Below are 21885 nucleotides of genomic sequence, written 5' to 3'. Positions count from 1 at the left end.
AAGTCTGGAGTTTATACCTAAAATGCATTAGTGCCATTTAGTGATCATTTTTTCATGTTTGTGCCCTGTTGTTAACACATTCCCTGAATATTGCATCTCTAGTATCCTCTCAATGCTTTTTTTTTCTTCCTTAAAAATACTTTTTATTTTGTATTGAGGTGTAGCTGATTAAAAACATTGTGATAGTTTTTGGTGAATAGCAAAGGGACTCAGCAGTACAAATACATGTATCCATTCTCCCCCCAAAATGCCTTTTCAATTAACAATTTGGTTGGATAACAAATCAAGTAGCATTTATGGGATTAAGTGTATAGGGCACATTGCTGAATAGGTTTGTGGAGTTCTGAATTTTAAGATGCTTGCTCTGTAATATCTTTCCAAGAACAAACCAACACTTGGGCCAGGCCTTCAGGAAATCCCAACATCTGGATTAAAAAATATGTCAGGAACAATCAGTCATCCAGTTTTGTCAACATAATGCCAAAGGCCTAGATTACTGAAAATATTTCCAACCAGATGTTATATAGTCTATGGGTGTATCTAGAATAAAACTGAAAAAGTAGACCAAGGGGTAATGTGCATCAACAGTTTCCCATTTGAGTCTACTGCGTGCATTTCTGCTTCTTGAATTGGAACAAGAAGGAAGTTCAGAATTTGTGATGATGGAGGTTTTTCCTTTCAGTATCCTGCAAGATAATCACTGAAGAATGAGTATGGAATATTTAGATATATGTTGACAACATACTAGGTGCTAGTGGAAAGCTATAGAGAACTTTGGGACCCTGCGTATAGATTATTTGGGATTGTGTAAGCTGTCATTTTACATAAAACAAGTGGATTTTTTTTTTGTTTATTCTAGTTTTAAACATCTAATTTTGAAATGTTTTAAAATAAAGTTAGTAATGTTATAATAAAGCAAAAATACCTTTAGTGATAATAGGTATGATTTATTGAGCACTTGCTAAGTGGCTGGCTCCGCACTAAATACCTTTCCTGAAAGAAACCCAGGAAATAGGTATTGTTATTATCCTCCTTTTGTAGATTAGAATGCTGAGGCACTGAGAAGTTCAATAATTACTCAAGTTTTCACAGCTTATAGATAGTAGAGTTGGGATTTGAAGTCAGGCAGTTCATTTCCAGAGCCTTATCCACTCAACCAGCTGCTCTCTATTCTAGCAGCCCTGTCCTGGGGCAAATATGAAGTAAGTTAACAAGGTCTTCAATAGAAAAACAACTGATAGCAACAGTAATAATGCTTAATTAATCAGTTCATTTCAGTCACTCAGTCGTGTCCAACCCTTTGCGACACCATGGACTGCAGCACGCCAGGCTTCTCTGTCTGTCACCAACTCCCGGAGCTTGCTCAAACTTAAGTCCACGAAGTTGGTGTTGCTGTCTAGCCATCTCATCCTCTGTTGTCCCCCTTTCCTCCTTTGTTCAATCTTTCCCAGCATCAGGGTCTCTTCTAATGAGTCAGTTTTTCAGATCAGGAGGCCAAAGTATTGGAGTTTCAGATTCAGCATCAGTCCTCCAATGAATATTCAAGACTGATTTCCTTTAGGGTTGACTGGTTTGATCTCCTTGCAGTCCAAGGGACTCTCGAGAGTCTTCTCCAAAACCACAGTTCAAAAGCATCAATTCTTTGGTGCTTAGCTTTCTTTACAGTCCAACTCTCGCATCCATACATGACTACTGGAAAAACCATAGGCTTAACTAGACAGCAAAGTAATGTCTTTGCTTTTTAATATACTGTCTAGGTTGGTCATAGATTTTCTTCCAGGGAGCAAGCATCATTTAATTTCATGGCTGCAGTCACCATCTGCAGTGATATGGGAGCCTTAGAAAATAAAGTCTGTCCCTGTTTCCATTGTTTCCCCATCTATTTGCCGTGAAGTGATGGGACCAGATGCCATGATCTTCGTTTTTTGAATGTTAAGTTTTAAGCCAGCTTTTTCACTCTCATCTCTCACTTTTATTGAGGCTCTTTAGTTTTTCTTTACCTTCTGCCATAAAGGTGGTATCATCTGCATATCTGAGGTTATAGATATTTCTCACAGCAATCTTGATTCCAGCTTGTGCTTCATCCAGTCCAGCATTTTTCATGAGGTACTCTGCATATAAGTTAAATAAGCAGGGTTACAATATACAGCCTTGAGCTACTACTTTCCTAATTTGGAACCTGTCTGTGGTTCCATGTCTGGTTCTAGCTGTTTCTTCTTGGCCTGCATACAGATTTCTCAGGAGGCAGGTCAGGTGGTCTGGTATTCCCATTTTTTAAGAGTTTTGCATAGTTTGTTGTGATCCACACAGACAAAAGCTTTAGCATAGTCAATAAAGCAGAAGTAGATGTTTTTCTGGAATTTTCTTGCTTTTTCTATGATCCAGTGAAAGAAAGAAGAAAGTTCAGAATTTGTGGAGATGATGGAGGTTTTTCCTTACAGTATCCTGCAAGATAATCATTGAAGAATGATTGTGAAAGAGAGAAAGTGAAGTCTCTCAGTCGTGTCTGACTCTTTGTAACCCCATGGAGTGTAGCCTGCCAGGCTCCTCTCTCCATGGGATTTTCCAGGCAAGAATACTGGAGTGGGTTACCATTTCCTTCTCCAGGGGATCTTCCTGACCCAGGGATTGAACCTGGATCTCCCACACTACAGGCAGACTCTTTACTGTCTGAGCCACCGGGGAAGCCCTGGTGATCCAATGGATGTTGGCAATTTGATCTCTGGTTCCTCTGCCTTTTAAAATCCAGCTTGAACATCTGGAAGTTCATGGTTCACACAACAGTGAAGCCTGGCTTGTAGAATTTTGAGCATTACTTTGCTACTGCATGAGATGAGTGCAATTGTGCAGTAGCTTGAACCTTCTTTGGCATTGCCTTTCTTTGGGATTGGAATGAAAACTGATCTTTTCCAGTCCTGTGGCCACTGCTGAGTTTTCCAGATCTGCTGGCATGTTGAGTGCAGCTCTTTCACAGCATCATCTTTTAGGATTTGTAATAGCTCAGCTGGAATACTGTCACCTCCACTAGCTTTGTTCATAGCGATGCTTTCTGAGGCCCACTTGACTTCACATTCCAGGATGTCTGGCTCTGGGTGAGTGATCACACCATCACGGTTATCTGGGTCATTTAGATCTCTTTTTTTGTATAGTTCTTCTGTGTATTCTTGCCACCTCTTCTCAATATCTTCTGCTTCTGTTAGGTTTGTACAGTTTCTATTCTTTATTGTGTCCATCTTTGCATGAAATGTTCCCTTAGTATCTCTAATTTTCTTGAAGAGACCCTTAGTCTTTCCCATTCTATTATTTCCCCCCCATTTCTTTGCATTGATCACCGAGGAAGCCTTTTTTATTTCTCCTTGCTATTCTTTGGAACTCTGCATGTGGATGGATAATATCTTTCCTTTTCTCCTTTGCCTTTTGCTTCTCTTATTTTCTCAGCTGTTTGTAAGGCCTCCTTAGACAACCATTTTGCCTTTTTTCATTTCTTTTTCTTAGGGATGGTTTTGATCATGGCTTCCTGTACAGTGTTATGAACCTCCTTCCATAGTTCTTCAGGCACTCTGTCTATCAAATCTAATCCCTTGAATCTGTTTGTCACTTCTACAGTATATAAAGGATTTTATTTAGGTCATAGCTTAATTAATATTGAGCATTAATATGTTATAGTGATTTTATCATTATCTTTAACTTTCAGGAGTCCTTTTATGTTCATACATTGTATGATAAGGAGGCTACAATGTGGAGAGACTGGGTAATGACCAATATCACCAGGCCCTTACATGGTAGAGTTAGGAGTGATTCCTGGTCTGTATTCAGATGATTAAAGCACTAGGTTCGTATCTTTACAACCTGGGGTTCTCACAGTCTTTTGGGTCCTCTGTGACTCAGGTGCCCGAGAGAGGTTCTGGATATCTCCTTTGATTACTCTTCCCAGTCCTCCTACATTCCTTTTAGGCAGCTCTTTCTCTGCTCCTGTTCATAGACTGAGTTTGGAGAGTCTTACCCCATTTCCTTACAGCTTTGTGCTCAAAAACATTTCAGTTGCCTGGGCTTGGATTTTCTTTCAAGGTAGAACTTGATGTTCAGCTATGGGGAGTGTGCTCAGTGGTAGCCTCCAGCTGCTAATGACTTTAGGATCCGCTTCAGTGTTCTAGATGAAGCTATGCTCTTCCTGGGCAATGACTAGCCAGCTACTGAGCACAGAGTACTGGAACCCAGCCTCTTGTGCCCGATAAGTTATGTTCCACTGCTCCTCACTGGACTGGCAAGACTTTGTCAGATCTGTGTGGTGATCTCATTTTCTTCCTGCCCCATCGTGCTCCCTCTCCTTTTTTATTTCTCATAGTCATGACTCTACTCCTTCTCTAATCACAGCCCAATAAACCTCTTATACGCCTAACCATCTCAGTGTAACCATCTCAGTGCCCGCCTTCTAGCGGACCCACTGGCACTACAACTAACTGAGTGATCTATCCAGGCAGAGATGCGTTTAAGGAGACTGGTGTGCATCCCATCTGTGGTAACGCATTACTCGCTGACCGAAGGTTTCTGTCATTAAGCTCAGAGTGGGACGTATGAACAGAAACATCAGCAGGGTGCTGGGGGAAGAGAGAGAGAGAATAAACACATGCGGGTGGTGAGCTCAAATGAAGACTTTTAGGTAGATATCTTTTCTAATTATCCATAGGTCTGTCACTTAGCCCTTCTTTATTTACTCTTAAGCTATAGTTTTGAAGAATATTGTAATTCATAGGTTGAAATAAGCACAAAAAACCTTACCCAAAATACTAATTTTGGTTTTACTTTTTATATATAGTAGTGAGTTCTCAATAAATATTTGTTGAAAAAATGAAAGGATGAATAAAATTTTTAAATATTCAACACATTATACTTTTGACCCAGTAAAAAGAGCTATCCAGGATGGCTAATCATGGCAGTTGTCCAGTAGGTAGAAAATTTTCAGGCTGAATAAAAGGCAGACTTTGTTTTTGCACAAAGTCACTTGTCATAGCCAGACGGTATCCCACAGCATAGTTAACATCTGAAAGTCTGTATAAAGAAGTAGAGTCACTTCCCACCCTCTGGAACTTTCATTGTAACAGGACTTCCTGGTTAAATGAAAAGTCAAGTCACTGTTGCAGCTGAGGAGCCAAGGGATGTCTTAAGAGGAGGGGAACCTGCAGACAATCTGCATGTTCATATAATCTAAGAAAAATAGCAAGCTTTCTAGGTATGCTGGCCCCAAGTTGTACAACTACCTTCTCAAATCAGAGAGCTGCACAGAAGCCCTTCCTATTCAGAAAATCTGGAGGGCCCTTGCATTCTTCTAAGAAGTATATATTACCTGAATGGGTTGGAGGTTATGCTGGCAGATTTGAGAACTATCATGGAAGCACCTTGCATTCTCAAGGGGAGGCAATTATGAGATTGTGATTAAAGTCTGGAAGGGCTGTGATTGGCTCACTTGGGAGGCTCGGCTGACATTGCATTAAAGTTTGGAGACACAGCTGTTACTAATGTCTCTTGTAAATTATAACTGGTATAACAGTACTGCTATGCAAAATTTCTCATATAATCTTACTTTGTGTTAGTGCTTTGTGATGTAATTTGGTGATGCAGTAGAAGACATAAGTATATCTTATCCTACCTGAGAAAGAATTTGGACAGAAATACAGTTTTGTTAAAAATGGGAGCAAATTGCAGTTTGAGGAGGCCAATGCAAAATGGTAGAGAGGATAAAAGATAATGGTAGAGAGGATAAAGCTAATGGTGAGTCAAATAAGATGGAACAAATACGTTTTCATTGTATCAGATTGGAAATCACTAACATACTAGTCCTTACAGAATTAAATAGAATGTTCTTATAATAATTTGTCATATTGCAAAATTATTTTTTGCAGTTTGAATGAAACAAAGGTCTCATTGGTGAGGAAAAATGGGATATTTCAAAAGAAAGAACATTGGCTAAAGAATATTAAAGAAGGATATGTGAACAATAATAAGGAGGGATAGTCAACTATGGCAAATATTTCATTCCAATATAATATAGCAAAGTTGATTTAAAGGAAATTGATAAGAATAAAATAAATTTAAATCTGAGATGTCACTCTTTAACACTGTAATTTAAAAAGTAATGTCAACTAAATCATTTGTTACTGATGTCAGAACATTCAGGTATTTGGGGGAAATGTCATTTTAAAAATTATGCTTCTACTAGGTACTGGCTATGAATTATTCAGCAAATATGTGGGGGTGATATTGTTTACAACACATTTCCTGCAAACTTCTGTTTTTCACTAAATTTTTTTTTTTCAAACTTGAGGCAGCTTTGCAATGTAATCGGTAATAGAAGCAGATGGTACTTCTTTGACCCTTCTAGGCAATCAGTTATTTGCAAGATATGGGAACAGACAATATGCATTAAAATTAGCCCCATCTTTTTTGGCTGCCAAAGAGTAGACTTGGTCATAAAATTTGAGTAAAGACCCTGAGAGATCTAGTTCAGTTCTTGTATTTTACATGTGAGAAAATGCTTGCTTAGAGAGGTAATAAATTGATCAGCTCAAGGTTGTATAAGAAGTAAATAGGACCAGATCTCAGCTACTTCATCTAGTGTGAGAGGTTCTTTGCCCCCACTTCCAGTATCAAGGCTGTCTTTTCTATTTGGGAGATTAGAATAATTATATATTATGTAATATATAAAATTTTAAAACATTTTAAACATCTTGAAAATGAACGAGAATAATATAACTCTGGAGTACTTTCTCATACAGTTGTCAAAACTTAAAACATTGCCATATTTGCATCAGCTTTTAAAATACATATCAGAATATAATTTATCTTCTATTATGGGTCAGAAACACTACATTTAATTTACACTAAAATGACAGTACATTAGCCATGGATTTTTTGGTAACTCTTCTTTTTTAAAATATAAATTTATTAAAAATTGATTACATAAGCATTCTCAATGCCCTAAAACTAATAAATATGAAATATTATTACTATATTAGTAATGAACAGACATCATCACTCTACTTCCTCTATGACAGGCACTTATTTACATGTATTATTTTATATAAAGTCATATTCTGTTATTCCTCTAGGGCTCAACTCATATTCTTCTAGACAAAATCATCTATCTTTTGTCATTATTCTTTCTCACTGAAATCAGTTCAGTTCAGTCACTCAGTCATGTCTGACTCTCTGCGATCCCATGAACAGCAGCACCAGGCCTCCCTGTCCATCACCAACTCCCGGAGTTTACCCAAACTCGTGACTTAGCAGCAGCAGCAGTAGCAGCAGCATGTCCATTAAGTCAGTGATGCCATCCAACCATTTCATCCTCTGTCATCCCCTTCTTCTCCCACCCCCAATCCTTCCCAGCATCAGGGTCTTTTCCAGTGAGTCAACTCTTCACATGAAGTGGCCAAAGTATTGGAGTTTCAGCTTCAACATCAGTCCTTCCAATGAACACCCAGGACTGATCTCCTTTAGGATGGACTGGTTGGATCTCCTTGCAGTCCAAGGGACTCTCAAGAGTCTTCTCCAACACCACAGTTCAAAACCATCAATTCTTCGGCACTTAGCTTTCTTTATAGTCCAACTCTCACATCCATACTTGGTCACTGGAAAAACCATAGCTTTGACTAGACGGACCTTTGTTGACAAAGTAATGTCTCTGCTTTTTAATATGCTGTCTAGGTTGGTCATAACTTTCCAAGGAGTAAGTGTCTTTTAATTTCATGGCTGCAAACACCATCTGCAGTGATTTTGGATCCCAGAAAAATAAACTGTTTCCACTGTTTCCCCGTCTGTTTCCCATGAAGTGATGGGACCAGGTGCCATGATCTTCGTTTTCTGAATGTTGAGCTTTAAGCCAACTGTTTCACTTTCCTCTTTCACTTTCATCAAGAGGCTTTTCAGTTCTTCTTCACTTTCTGCCATAAGGGTAGTGTCATCTGCATATCTGAGATTATTGATATTTCTCCCAGCAATCTGATTCTAGCTTGTGCTGGACTCAGCATTTCTCATGATGTACTCTGCATATAAGTTAAATAAGGAGGGTGACAATATACAGCCTTGACGTACTCCTTTTCCTATTTGGAACCAGTCTGTTGTTCCATGTCCAGTTCTAACTGTTGCTTCCTGACCTGCATACAGGTTTTTCAAGAGGTGGGTCAGGTGGTCTGGTATGCCCATCTCTTTCAGAATTTTCCACAGTTTATTGTGATCCACACAGTAATGTATTATATAGGCCTGTTTTTTTCTGTTGGGACAAAAGGCTGCTAAGAGCCTTAGTAATTTATTTGAATGGGAAAAACCAAGTGTTTTATTTTGAGGGTGATGCCACCTCCTACTGAGCTCCTCAACTTTGGGAGCAGAGTGGTGCTAGATTTCTGCTTCTACCTGTCCCCTCAGTCTGGTACTCTTTGTTGGGCCCACCCATATACTTTATGGCGGTGACTCTGATGGCCAGAGAGGACTCTCTTTTTGGTAAGAAGTATCATAGAAACATTTGAACTTGTTTTTCGATGGGCTTATTGAACTTATGTTTGAATACTGATTATACACAATGATATTCTGAAAATTCACATCAAAGAGAATGAGGAAAGCACTGTGAATGAAGGTTGGATTGAGGAGAAACTAGGAATCCCTCCTGATTTTTCTTGCAGAAATCGAGCTTTCCATGGAACAGATGCCAAGTTAAAATGATTAGATTTCAAAGCACATTCCTCCTGAGAATGCGATGGACTGAGAGCTGAAGTGACTGAGACCAAAGGAGTAGATGTTATAAGGTTATAAAAAGTGTTATAAAGGACTGGATGTTACAAGGTTCTTATCCACCTCCAATAATTTCTCTATAACCTCCCTCCTGAAGTTTCCTCCACAGAGTAAAATAAAGATGGTGACCTCCATCATCGCCCACCACGCCTACCGCCTTGTATTTCACCCATCTTCTCATCTTTTCCCAAAGCAGGTAGAGACCTTTCACATTTCCAGTCATTTATTCATGCCACTTATTTCCTGGCCTGAGTTTCCTTTCTTTACTTGGAAAACTTCTACTGCAGTCAAGTTTTAGGAAACACAACTCAGAGTAGTTAAAAATAAGTGCAAATACGGAGAGATTAACAAAACTACATATTTTGACTACTCAAATTTGGACCTCAAAAGTCTAAACTCAAAAAAGTATTTGGTACATAGTGTGAGCTCAAGAAATGTTAGTAGCCTTTCCTTATGGTGACACATGGCAGCAAGATGGTGGTACAGATTTCCAACGTGGAGAGGTTTGTCACTGATAGCATCTTCAAAGCTGGACTGAATGGGTTTCACATTCAGCAACTGTCTGAAGATGACTACTGTGGAATGGGAAGGTCTGAGTTACACCAACCAGGACAGAAATCATTATTCTGGCCACCAGGATGCAGAATGTTCTTGGTGAGAAGGGTCAGCAGATCTGCAAATTGACTGCTGTGGTTCAGAAGAGATTTGGCTTCCCTGAGGGCAGTATCGAGCTCTAAACTGAAAATGTGGCCACAAGAGTTCTGCGCACCATTGCTCAGGCAGAGTCTCTCCTTTACAGCCTCCTAGAGGAACTCACTGTGCAGAGGAGGGTCTGCTATGATGTGCTGCATATTATGAAGGTATGAAGGGTGGGGTCAAAGCCCGTGAGGTCACAGTATAGGAAATTCTGGGGACATAGGGCTAAGTCCACAAAGTTTGTGGATGGCCTGATAATCCAGGACCCTGTTAAATACCATGGTGACATTGCTGTGTGCCATGTGCTACTCAGACAGGGTGTGCTGGGCATCAAAGTGAAGTCATGCTGCCTGAGGACCCAAGTGGTAAGACTGGCCCTAAGAAGCCCCTTCCACCCGCATCTCTGAACAGAAGACGGGGAAGCTGGAGCCACCTGCCATGCCCCAGCCAGTGCTCAATCATAACAGGGTGTCCTTGGCAGAATCTGGAGTTTGGATGTTGCTCTGTAAAGACCCTTAATAAAATATTTTTAAAAAACCTGTGGCCTGACTAGGCTATATTATCCAGTGTTCAGACTGAGGGTCGGATCGCCGCATGGGAGAACTACTTGACTGATTCTTAGGGCTACCTGGATCACAGTGTTTCTTTGCTTTTCTTGAAATCCTCTTGGTTTCATCTGTACCTGTGAGGCAAGGGCCGGAATGGGAGGACCCAAGCAGAGTAACCAGAGAGGTACCCTGTTCAGGGGTAAATCTGGTGGTGATGAAAGCTGATTATAACAGGGAAGTACCTTGATTAATTCATCTGTAGTTCAGAATTATAGCTTTAGAATAGGGATATGTTTAAGGTGTTGCATCTGTATTACATGTAGAAAATTAATACAATAGCCATCATATTTTGGGGTTATATGAAAAATATGAGTAGAATGAATGATATAGATGATGTTTTGTATGTTTAAGAGTCTTAATAATTTTTGTTGGACTCTCAGGTCTTCTTCTGAAACCTTTTATCTGCAGTTAGGTCCTTGTCTATGCTTCTATACAAAAACTTTTGAGATGCCGTGAGCAGTGCCTTAACTGAGGTGAGACTCATTGACTTACGTCACATATATTAATAGTATGTGTATCAGGCCCTGGTATGCTTAGCTAGGCCTGGTCCCATGACCCTTTTCTATCTAGCCATGAGCTAAAGGTCCCGCTTCCACAGATGGGCACTGAGGTTTGAGATGCCCATGCCTTCTCTGACCTGGAATGCTCCTGTTCTGTACCATAGTTTGGTGGAAAAGGACGTGGGTCCTGGAGTTAGATAAACCTGGGTGGATTCTAGTTCCTTTATATCTAAGTTTAGTGAAGGTTCTCAACATCTCATTTGTAAATTAGAGCCACCAGTAAATTCTCATATTCTGAGCACTATATAATAATCTAGAAGACACTCAGTATGGTGCACACAGAAGTGATTACTACCTCGTTGACTTCTAAGAGTAGAAACACCATCTAAGCCAGCTGAACACTGGCTATTGGGATGGCCTACTAGGATTCTGGTTATTGACCTTTACATGTCAGACCTTCTGTTAAGTGAGCAATTCTTGCAGCCTATATTCCTTTTGTTTCTCTGTTCTCCTCTAGCGAGGTTCTAACAAGGAAGGGATGGGAGGAGCCAGCAGCATCTCTCTGTCTCCTAGTTTGCCTTGGCTTTGGTGAGGCAAAAGACAGTGATTATTTTAGAGCACAGTAATTAAGTAGGACGGGTACAAACTGCCAATAATATCAACAAGACAATTCATTAAGCAGAGTAGGTGCTATTGGTTAATAAACGGGCTTTAAACAAAGATTTGCTCTGGGTGAGCCAAAATCTTGCATAATATGTCTAAAAATAGCAACAGTTAACTCTATTTGTCAAGTATTTCCATAACTGAGCATGAAATAAGTATTCTTGGAAATGAATCTAGGATTTTTTCTTATAAACTGTGACCATTAAAATGATGCTTAAATTCTGAGGAAGTTGCACTTGTGTTAAGCATGTTTCATTGTCTCACTCCAGTGATGTTGTAAAATGACCATAGACTTTTAGAGTCAGACAGACATTGTTTTGGATTCTACTGTGATACTAACTTAATATCACTGAGACATAGTTTTCTCTTAGGTGAAATAGCTTTAGTTTTCTCTATTTTGCAAGATGGCTGTACAGATTAAATGTGATAATGCATGTCAAGTACCTTGTGTCGTGCCATGCCCAATTTCTGTCTTTATCTTTATCTTCCAGACCTATATGGAGAGCATGCTTATGTTAAATCAACTTAGTGAAAACACTCAACCTCTCATCTGATAACTATTCGGCATTCATCCCCTCATACAAGAGACATCAATGTGATATAATGCTCAGAGATAGAACTTGCTGACCATCTGATCTTTTTTTCATTTGGGCAGTGCAACTCAAATTATGGATAGGGAAAAGGGGAAGTGGATGATTGAAGTTATTGACTTAGATAAATAGGAAAGGGAGTGCTACTGAGCATATGTTATCATGAATGAAGTTGTTACCATGTACTATTTTTATTTTTAGTTTAGGCTATATTTTTAATATTGTTAAGTTTCCTGGTTGTGTAATTATATATACAAGAAATAGAAAATAATTTTATTTAATTTAAACACTTAAAAAAAATGAATTTGTTTTGCTGGGTTGCAGGAACTCCCAAAAGAATAATGACACCTCAAGTACATTATTAAATTGCTACATTTGGCAGATTGTGTGTGTGTGTGTGTGTGTGTGTATGTGTGTGTATGTGTGTGCGCACGCTCAGTCACTCAGTCATGTCTGACTCTTTGTAACTCTACGGACTGTAGCCCACTAGGCGCCTCTGTCCATGGGATTTCCAGGGCAAGAATACTGGAGTGGGTTGCTCTTTCCTATTCCAGGGAATCTTCCCGACCCAGGGATCGAACCTGCGTCTCCTGCATCTCTTGTGTTGGCAGGCAGAGTCTTTACCACTGAGTCACCTGGGAAGTCTATAAATATGCATATATCCCCTCTTTTTAGATTCTTTTCCCTATATGGGTTATTACAGAGTATTGCGTAGAGTTCCTGGGCTGTACAGTGCATTCTTATTAGTTATCTATTTTATACATTGTATGTGTTTGCCAGTCTCAATTTCTCTTTATCCCTCCCACCATGTACTAGTCACGGCACAAATAACTATTAAATGGCCGGTACGAAGGCGCTGACTTAGGTGCTAGGGGTACCACAGTGAATGAAGCAGGTCAAGTTCCTGGCCTCATGGAACTTGAGCGCTAGTGAGAGGGTACCGAGAATAAATAACTCAGTAAAATATATAGTGCTATAGACAATGATCATGATGTAGAAGAAAAATAAAGAAAAATAAGAGGGACAAGAAGTACCAGGGTAGGTATGGGACTTCTATCTTGTGTAGGGTGGCCATAAAAGGACTCTTCAATAAAGTGCCATTTGGGCAGGGATCTTAAGGGAGTGAAAGAGGGTTTGCAGATGTTAGCCTGCCCTGACTGATGTGGGCATCCTCCGTAAGAAACCAGATTAGGGCTTACTCGCTGTCCTGATCCTTCCCGCCAGGGCACCATTCTCTGATACCCTCCCTATTCATCAAGGAGTCTGCTAGGATCTGGTATAGCTCGACCACTGAAATCCCAGTTTGGAGGATGTTGTTTACCTATAATTCCATTTGCCTTTCGAAAATTTACAGACTAATAGAGCGAGCACACCAGTCCGTTCTGAAAGAAGAACACTCTCAACTGGATCTTTTAAAGACTACACAACTGATCCACATAGCAGCCAATGTGGATATAAAACATAAAATTCCACTGCTTTCCTCCACCTGAAATGCCATGTCCAGTTCTTTCTGCATCTCCTGGTACCACTATTACTCTAACAGTTGGTAGAATTTCAGCTCACCCTGTAATCTCTTTCTTCTGACCCATGGATACCCACCTGCCTGGGAGGAGAACGCTGGGATGCACTTGTGGCAATCGACTCCATCAGTCTTCCTCACATACCTGCATACCAGTCCTGGGCTCTCTGCTGAAATTCTGTCAACTACACTAGAACCTAATAACTAGTGCTGATTTTCCCAAGACAGCCAAAATGTGCTTGAAAGAGTTCATCAGCTCCATTTGCTTCATTTTATGCATCAGCAGTAAAGGGTAGAGTCTGCAAAACACACCTGAGAATATACCTCTGATCTAGGAGTGTACCAGCCTGGGCAACGGAGAAGGTAATGGCACCCCACTCCAGTACTCTTGCCTGGAAAATCCCATGGATGGAGGAGCCTGGTGGGCTACAGTCCATGGGGTCGCTAAGAGTCAGACACGACTGAGCGACTTCCCTTTCGCTTTTCTCTTTCATGCATTGGAGAAGGAAATGGCAACCCACTCCAGTGTTCTTGCCTGGAGAATCCCAGGGACGGGGGAGCTTGGTGGGCTGCCGTCTACTAGGTTGCACAAAGTTGGACATGACTGAAGCGACTTAGCAGCAGCAGCAGCAGCAGCAGTATCCTGGGCAAACGCAGACCCAGCCTGGCTAGGGGAGGGGTTCTCCTGTAGTGAGGTCAGCTCCATATATGGACTTTTAAATAAATCCCACCATCCACCCAATACATTATGCAGTTTCCTCCAACACCCCCCTGCTTGCCTTCAATTCAGGCCCTGCTTCCTAACTTTGGGTCTCTTTACATCAATATAAAGACCTATGCCAATGCATCTCTCTAGTTTTAACCTGAGTCATATTATTTAGGACAGGAGCTTAGATGACTCCTCTGGCTTTTGCACCTGCAGGTTTAGGTAAGAAGGGCTTCTGCCTCCAACCATCACCCTGGGCGACCAGCTTGTGTGGACTCCCAGCCAGTGCATGCGTACTAGCTAGTGCCAGTCTCTGAAGTCACTCTCCTCAGTGGTGTCAGAGCCGATCGGGGCTCACTAATAGGCCAAGCTTATATTTCTCATATTTGCAGGTTAGCTTGACCTGAAGCCAAGAGTTCAGACATGTACTCAAGCTATACTCAGGACTATTTGCTTTTAAATGCATCCACTCTTTCTAAGCAAAATAACTCAGGACTTCCTTGAAAGAGAGGCAGGGAGACTAACACCTTCTGAGAACTTTGAGGTCATGATGTTCATGTTTTAAACCATATTAGGGTAGCCAGGATTCTCACAAATTAATGGCTAAGAAATTGCCCCGCTTCTCAGTGACTTTCCAGTGCCTTTGTAAGGCAAGTGCATAAAGGTAATCACAGCCCTTGTGACCACCCAGCACAGTTGCATCTTCCTTCCTTAATATAGCGTTTCCATGCTGGGAGAGGGAGACTAGAAGACCAAGATAGAGAGGCGAGCTTTCGTGTCCTTGAGCACTTCTGGGAATAACTACCAACACACTGGATATAATTACGATTAGGACACTTGGGAAATTGAACCAGGAAAGTTCATCCTCCGATATTGAATTTTAAGGTGATTTCCAGGCATGGGCAAGAAAAAAGGTCATTCTGAAACTGTGATCACATAGGAATATTGGTATGAGGTTTTCTAGGGGAACTTATTTAACTGGGAGTTTACCTAGGAACCTTCTAAGAAACAGCAGATTTTTAGAAGAGGGATATGTTTAAGATGGATTTCTGTCTTGCACATAGAAAATGAATACAATAGTCATTATGTTTTGGGGTTATGTGAAAACAAGAACCATTAGAATGAATGAAGTAATGATGTTTTGTACGTTTGAGTCTTGATAATTTTTTTTTGGACCATCAGGTCGTTTTCTGCAGCCTTTTATTTACCGTTAGGTCCTTGTGTCTGTACACAAAGACGAAAGAGAATAGGAAATGCACTTTTCCTTCATTATCAGTCAATTATGGAGACAGAAACATTCAGATTCAGGAATTCTAGATTCTTAATATCCAAAACTTCAGAAGTAATTTTGCTAGCTTCCAATTACAGAGAAAACAAATCAAATAAACTAAATCGCTAACTCGCCAATGACTTCTGTTTTATTTTGTGATTTGCCTGGACTCCAGCAAGCTGCTACTTTCCCCACATTTTGTGTATGTGATCCAGAATCATTTTTTGATTATTGTTAAATTGACTGAAGATTTTCATTAAAAACATGAGGAAAAGAGAAGATGTGAGGCTGCAGCAGGAGTGATAATAGAAAGTTCTCTTCCTGCAGCTCGGGTATATGGTACATTTTATTTCAATTTAAAATAAAAAATTGAAAATAATTTAATTCTAGTTCACATCTCTCATCTTTGCTATGTGGGGTATAACTGAACAAATAAAGAGGAGATGCATTATTCATTAGCAAATGACGTTTTGGCTAAACTCTATTTATAAATAACTCGTGTGTGTGTGTGTACACAGAATCCAGTGACTTTGCACCATATGACCATGATGACATCATCTCCCCCTCAAATTACTCAACAAGATGAATTTTTTGTTGATAACAATTTCAGCTCTAATGGAAAGAAATATTTATCTGACACACCATGGCACCTTAGAATTGCTAAAGGAGTAACAAAGATTTGTAAAGGGCCTTAAAACAGACTGGAGATCAGGACTTGTGAGTTCAAGTCCCAACTCTGATCTTGATTGCTGATAACCTTGCCCAAATCACTGAGAACATTGAACCTCAGTTTCTTAATCTGCAAATTGGATGTGATAACATTTCCCTTATCTGCTCTGGCCCTCCTGACTGGTTCAAGCTCTCACGTGTCCATCTCACATGCCTGGATTTTCCTGTGCTTGCTGTCTGTTCACACAGAATGTCCTAAGTGCTCTCCTGCCTACTTCTGCTCAACAAATTTGCAGCATTAAGACCCTGGTAAAGAAACTCCTTTTTTTTTTTTTTTTTTTTTTCACCCCAGCCTCCCAAGTGAACTTTGCTATGCCTTTCTTAGACACTGAGTATCATCTGTAGAGGAGATTCCCTGACATCCAGCGACCGTCTTTACATGGTTGTCTCTTGGACTAATGCTCCCCGCTCCTGAGGTTAGGAGTCACACATTACCCTACTCTTGTCTCTCCATAGTGCCCAGCAAGGCACCTGGCCCACGGTGGCACTAGATGCACGTTTGTGGGTTGAATCAATGCACACCCAGCTTTGTCCCAGGGCCGCTGTTGGTTGTTTTAAAAACCACAAGAAAAGAGAGAGAGGTTCACAGAAATAATATTAATACTTGGAAAATATCTTTGCCACTTCTGGATTTCTGCTTGCAGTGCTGAATGGACGGGTGATGGCAAATCTCACCCATCTTTCACTTACAGATGTAAGAATCTGGTGCAGTCATGTAGCTTTTTCTTTCAGGTTAAATAAGCCCCAGTTCCTGTACTCATGATTTATAGGCCCCATTTTCCGAGTCTTTAATCATTTTCATTGCTTTTCTCTGGAACTATTCCAAGTTCTCTATTCACTTACGTTTCAGGCTCCAAACTGAACATGGTATTGAAATACTGTGTGAAAAAATTATCTGTGTATTCCTATAGTCAATATTCTTATTTATACATAAATATTTTCCCCCAATCAGTCTATAAATATTAATTAGACACTTATGCTATACTTGGCACTGGACTTGAAAGCTTTTGGTAATTTGAAGCATTCTGATTTTTCTCTATGAGACAGGATTTCTTTGGTGATATTACATGAAAAGTGTTAGTTGCTCAGTCATGTCACAACCCCATGGACTGTAGCCTGCCAGGAGATCAAACCTGGTCTCCTGCATTATAGGCTCAGATGGTAAAGAATCTGCCAGCAATGTAAGAGACCTGGATTCCACTTCTGGGTCAGGAAGATCCTCTGGAGAAAGGAATCACTAACCACTCCGGTATTCTTGCCTGGAGAATTCCATGGACAGAGGAGCTTGGGAGGCTATAGTAAATGGGGTCATAAAGAGTTGGACATGACTGAGTGACTAATACTTTCACCTTTTTTCATTGCATGGAAAACATATTTGTAAGTGTTTATGAAGTAGTTATTTATGTAACAGTGAAATGGCTTTCCAAGTTAATAAGTATGCTACCTCTTATCTGGTTTTTTAATATGACGTTAATTTAATAACTCCCGTGTTCCATGAATATAGCAAGTTTATTAATCACCCCATATTACACTGTAAATTGAAGAAGCAGAAAATGATCTGGAGATTTTTTTTCATTATACACTCTTTTTCTGGTTTTTATCTGGTTTTACTTATTTGTTATGGGCTTCCCTTTTTATTTATTTGTTATGGGTGGCTCAGTGGTAAAGAATCTACGTGCCAATGCAGGAGACCCATGTTCAGTCCCTGAGCTGGGAAGATCCCCAGGGGGAGGGCATAGCAACTCACTCATCTTCTTGCCTGGAAAATGCCATGGACAGAGGAGCCTGGTGGGCTACAGTCCATGGAGTTGCAAAGAGTCAGATACAACTTAGTGAAGAAACAACAACAATTTATTACTCTTAGAACATCTCATTTTTGACTGTACTCAGAAGTTCTCAGAAAAGACATTCTCCATCTCTTGGGAATCTATGCCCCGTGTTTCTCTTTGGCCACCTTCCTTCTCTTGGCCAAAAGTTTAGCACTTTCTGCAGCTTCTTTCTTATTTTTCTGAATGTGCTGTTTCTCCAAAGCAATACACCAATGTTTATGTTGCATAACATGGTGTAACAAGACGGTGAATGTTGGGTCTTTGGTTGTAAGTTTCTTCTTTGTTTAGGGGCTTTCTCACAACATACTGGTGGACATCATCCTCTTTAGAGAGATTAAAAAGTTTGTGGATTCTGTAGCTCTTTGAGGTCCCAGGTGACAAGGCATGAAAGCATCAGAGTCCAGAAATACCCTTCTTCTCTTTTTTGTGCTGACAAAGTTGAGAACACTCAGGTGGGCATTTATAATGCAACCTCGTACAGACTTGCACTTTCTCCTTGGTCTGTACCGGGAATGCCTCTCACTCAGAAGCAAGTGTGCTCTGCCATGGGTCAACACACCCTGCTTCATGGGGAAACCTTGTCAACAATTCTGATGATCTGTCTTTTTATGATAGCCATCTTAGTGAGTGTTCAGTGGTTTCTCATTGTTTTTCAATTGAATGTCACTATGGGTAACAATGTTGAGCATGTTTTCACGTGCTATTGGTTACCTTTTTTTTTTTTTTTTTGAGCAATGACTGTTCAAATATTCTCTCCATTTTCATTCAGGTTATAAGTTGCTTTACTGTTGAGCTCTAAGAATTCCTTATAGATGCTGAATATATCCCTTATCATATACTGTATTGTTGTTCAGTTGCTAAGTTGTGTCAGACTCTGCAATCTCATGGACCACAGCACACCAGGCTTCCCTGTCCTTCACTATCTCTCAGAGTTTGCTCAGACTTATGTCCATTGATTTGGTGATGCCATCCAGCCATTTCATTCTCTGTTGCCCTCTTCTTTTGTCCTCAATCTTTCCTAGCATCAGCATTTTCTCCAATGAGTTGACTCCTTGCATCAGGTGGCCAAGGTAGTGGATTTTCAGCCTCATCATCAGTCCTTTCAGTGAATATTCAGGATTGATATCCTTTAGGATTGACTGGTTTGATCTCTTTGATCTCAAGAGTCTTCTCCAGCACATACACTGCATATGATTTAACAAATACTTTTTTCTCATGCTGTGGGTTGGTTTTGTTATATATCTCAGGTCTGTGCTCTGAAGAATATTCAGGATTGTACACCTTCTCCCAGTCCTGTAACATCAAGCCAACCTGGGATATCCGTGTGCTATCTACAAGGGTTTGTAATGCCTTATGCAGAAGCTCCCATACACTGTCTGTGGAGGCTCACATGCACCATCTTGGGAGGATACAAGGAGTGTGCTGGGCCACATGCCATCCAGTTTGGGGGGTGGCTGCCAGTGAGGTATGTGATGGGTTTGGGGGCTGGCCTCTAGGGTCTGTGGTCAGTTTTTGAGATCTGCACAGTGGTTGCTGTAACCCCAGCCCTTTTGCCCTGCTCTTACTCCCCCCAAGACCATTCGGCCAGGCTGATCCCCTCGATGCTCTGGATAGGGTAAGGCAGAAGTGGGCTTTGGGGCCCATGTCCCACTAGGCTGGGGAAGCTGGGTGCTCATTCTGCTCTTACTTTTCCTTGTGGGTAAAATCGTGGGTTGAGGGGTCTCTCCTGGCATTGAGCTGTGTAGCTGTGGAGGAAGATTGACACAGGGAAAGTGAAACGCTTCTATTCTTCAGTGCATCTATCCTTGTTTGTTTGTTTATTTTATCCTCAAAGGAAGTGCTCTAAATTCTCCGCTGGACTTCCAGGTTCCCACAGGGGTATTTCCTGTTCATGAACGGTTACTAAAGTTGCTGTTTCTTTGGGAGTATGAGGGCTTGAATCTCCTATTCTGCCATCTTGCTGACATCCTGCCTCTGTATTTCTCCAGAGCAAATTTGACAGGCTTCTCCTCTCTCATGCTGAGAGGAGAGGCCTCTTGGTTCTTCCCATATGCATGTGGGCTCAGGGTGGGAAATAGTGGCCCTTTCTTTGGACACCCTTCGTAACAGTGTGGCTGTAGTGAGATCTGGATTCTCTGCAGAATGCAAAGAGAAAAGGGGCCTTTCCCTCTGTCATAATACAAAGTGTAGATCTTTCTGGATATAATACGTATGGTACAGACTTGCAGCACTGTCCAATAGAACTTTCTGTGATGATAGAAATGTTCTAAACTTATGTCATAGGATACTGTAGCTGCTAGGCACATGTGGTATTCAGCTCTTGAAATGTAGCCAGTTTGAGTGCAGAACTGAATTTTTAATTTTAATTATGTTTGAATGATTTAAATTTATATAGCCACTATGGATAGTGGCTACTGTACTGAAGTGGTGGTCTAGAAAATTTCTTTCTCTGTGTGTATGTTGTAAGCAATGGGAAGCAGTTTGAATTGTTGAGCAAATATCTAGGCAAAATATTATCTTGGATAGTCCTTAGTGTCTTAAAAAAAAGTTTTGGTGGTTGATCTAAACAAAAAAAGGGTATGTTTGAAGATGTTTGAAAGAATTTTAAAAGTTCAGATCATTATAAATCTATAAGATTGATTTAATCTAGCCATCAACTCTCAAAATAAATGAACATAGATTTAAACCTTTTCAATTTAAACCATCTTGAGTTTTAGATGTGTTATCTTTGAGAGAGGGATGAAAGTCTGGAAATTTTGTCCTCTTTTTGACATTTAGATGAGATGGTTACTAATACTATTTTTTTCCACTTTGCCTTGAGAAAACTGTATATAAAACTTATTTGTAATATTAATGGTCTTTTAATAAATTTTGATAAAGTTTTTAGGGATTTTGGTAAGAGATTTTTTTGAATACTATCTTAGGGGGAATAAACCTTGTGAGTTGATTTTTTTTCCCATTTCTGAATACCCTTGAGCATTTAAAGAGCAGCATTGCATGAGAAATGCCTCCCCCTTCGCAGGCAGTTTTTAGTCACTGGCCAATATGAAGAGTTAAATGTCTACCTGACTTTGGCAGCATGAGGTGCAGTCTCCTCTGAATTTTGCTATTCTTTGATTTCATCAAAAGGCATATTTGCATATGGACTGATAAGGCACCTTGGCACTGAGATCCTGGATTTCATACAGGCACAGACTTGGCACAAGACTGATGAAAACTCAATTATGATTTATGTCTATGCAACAGAATTTCCTATTGATTACCTGCCAGAACCATGATAAAGCAATGTTAGGCCTGAAGCCAATTCTTCCCAGCTGTAATCTCTTCTTAGGTTTTATAGTCTATGCCTTTGCTGGAGTTTTCTGAGCATTTGTGAATAAAAATGGTTACAGCAATGATCCTTAGATATGCAAACTCATCTGCAATAAAAGATCCTCTTCTTAGTGTCTTGATTTACTTTGTATTTACCTTTCAAGCAGGTGTTTATCCAGCACCTGCTTATGTTCTTTATATTGTTCTGAGTTTTATAGGATGTAGAAGAAATGGAAAACATGGAACTTGTCTATAGTTACCTGGAGGAGGTCAGTTGTCCAGAGATGAAGACGTTATCCAAGAAGCAATTGCCTTCTATTATTGATACGTTGGTGAAATCGAGCGACATGACAGAGAGACCAAAGTGGAGCCAAAACTAGACTGAGAAGCTTCTTGGTACATGATTATTAATGGAGGAAAGACATTAAAAATAAAAGAAATTACAACTAGGTAGAGAGAATATGGAATGAGGGTCATAAAGGGGGTTCTTGTGGGAAACCTAGCTTCCTTGATAGCTTTCTATTGAGACGTGAACATTTTATTCCTCATATTGAAAAATAATACATTTATTTTAAATACTTAACTTTGAAACAGCTTAAAATATCCAACATTAAAATAGTGCTCCTTGGGTGCTTGGCCCTGTTCTAAGCGCTTCATACATATCGGCTCATTTGAATCT

The 21885-nt window shown here is 40.2% G+C and overlaps 1 pseudogene; it reads left to right on the top strand.

Moving 5' to 3' along the window:
• LOC102183425 lies at positions 9259-21586 on the top strand (annotated as a pseudogene).

This window comes from Capra hircus, chromosome 11, assembly GCF_001704415.2.
Source record: "Capra hircus breed San Clemente chromosome 11, ASM170441v1, whole genome shotgun sequence".
Lineage (NCBI taxonomy): Eukaryota > Metazoa > Chordata > Mammalia > Artiodactyla > Bovidae > Capra > Capra hircus.
This window is presented reverse-complemented; position numbering and strand designations above follow the sequence as displayed.